The sequence below is a fragment of the Aotus nancymaae genome, unplaced genomic scaffold (genome assembly GCF_030222135.1).
Source record: "Aotus nancymaae isolate 86718 unplaced genomic scaffold, 86718_ANA_hifiasm-v0.15.2.pri h1tg000046l, whole genome shotgun sequence".
Taxonomy (NCBI): Eukaryota; Metazoa; Chordata; class Mammalia; order Primates; family Aotidae; genus Aotus; species Aotus nancymaae.
This window is the reverse complement of record NW_026988460.1, coordinates 6,840,810-6,842,551: the sequence shown is the minus strand read 5'-3', so window position 1 is coordinate 6,842,551 and position 1,742 is coordinate 6,840,810. Positions and strand designations below refer to the sequence as shown.

The following is a 1,742-nucleotide window of genomic DNA, read 5'->3' as shown; positions in this document are numbered from 1 at the left end:
ATGGTGGATGGCAACTTGGAGTGGGCTGACGGGCACATGATCAAGATGGAGGTGGACTACAGTGCCACGTGGATCAGCGCCTACCTGCGTGTGAGAAGCTGGCCGAAGAAGGAAGACTTCAAGAAGTCATTGAAACCCTTCTCTCTTTGGAGAAGCAGACTCGTACTGCTTCCAATATGGTATCTGCATCCCGTATCTTAGTTGCAGTAGTGAAGATGTGCTATGAGGCTAAAGAATGGGATTTACTTAATGAAAATATGATGCTTTTGTCCAAAAGGCTGAGTCAGTTAAAACAAGCTGTTGCCAAAATGGTTCAGCAGTGCTGTACTTATGTTGAGGAAATCACAGACCTTCCTATTAAACTTCAACTCACTGATGCTCTACAAATGGTTACCGAAGGCAAGATTTATGTTGAAATTGAAAGTGCTCGACTGACTAAAACATTAGCAACTATAAAAGAACAAAATGGTGATGTGAAAGAGGCAGGCTCCATTTTACAGGAGCTACAGGTGGAAACCTATGGGTCAATGAAAAAGAAAGAGCAAGCGGAATTTATTTTGGAGCAAATGAGGCTCTGCCTAGCTGTAAAGGATTACAATTCAAACACAAATCATCAGCAAGAAAATTAACACCAAATTTTTCCAGAAAGAAAATACAGAGAAACTAAAGTTGAAGTACTATAATTTAATGATTCAGTTGGATCAACATGATTTGTCTATTTGTAAGCACTACAGAGCAATATATGATACTCCCTGTATACAGGCAGAAAGTGAAAAATGGCAGCAGGCTCTGAAGAGTTGTTGTACTATATGTTATCCTGGCTCCTTCTGACAATGAACGGTCAGATTTGGTTCACTGAATAAGGGTAACAAGAAGTTAGAAGAAATTCCTACATACAAGGATCTTTTAAAGCTTTTTACCACAATGGAGTTGATGCATTGTTCCACACTTGTTGGGGACGATGCAATGGAATTAAGAAAGGGTTCCCTTGGGAGTCCTGCAGCTGATGTTTTTGGTTCTACAGAGGAAGGCAAAAAAGGTGGAAAGACTTGAAGAACAGAGTTGTTGAACACAGCATTAGAATAATGGCCAAGTATTATACTCGGTTAACAATGAAAAGGATGGCACAGCTTCTGGATCTGTGGATGAGTCCGAAGCCTTTCTCTCAAATCTAGTAGTTACCAAGACCATCTTTGCTATAAAGTAGACAGATTAGCAGCAATTATCAACTTCCAAAGACCCAAGGAGTCAAAAAATTTGTTAAGTGACTGGTCTCAGAAACTGAACTCATTAATGTCTCTGGTTAACAAAACTACACATCTCATAGCCAAAGAGGAAGTGATGCATAATCTACAATAAGAGTCTTACTTAATACTTTTAGAAAAGAGTTAAAAGGCCAGGCATGGTGGCTCACGCCTGTAATCTCAGCACTTTGGGAAGCCAAGGAGGGTAGATCACCTGAGGTCAGTTCGAGATCAGCCTGGCCAATATGGTGAAACCCTGTCTTTACTAAAAATACAAAAATTAGTCAGATGTGGTGGTTCACCCCTACAATCTCAGCTACTCAGGAGTCTGAGGCTGGAGAATAGCTTGAACCTGGGAGACAGAGGTTGCAGCGAGCTGAGATCTTGTCACTGCACTCCAGACTGGATGACAGAGCAAGACTCTGTCTCAAAAAAAAAGAAAAGAAAAGGTTAAAATTGAGAGTCATTTAAAAAAAAAAGACTGTTGAGAAAAGACAT

The 1,742-nt window shown here is 40.4% G+C and overlaps 1 pseudogene; it reads left to right on the top strand.

Moving 5' to 3' along the window:
* LOC105732170 (26S proteasome non-ATPase regulatory subunit 12-like) lies at window positions 1-1,359 on the top strand (annotated as a pseudogene).
* The last annotated feature ends 383 nt before the right edge of the window (window positions 1,360-1,742 follow it).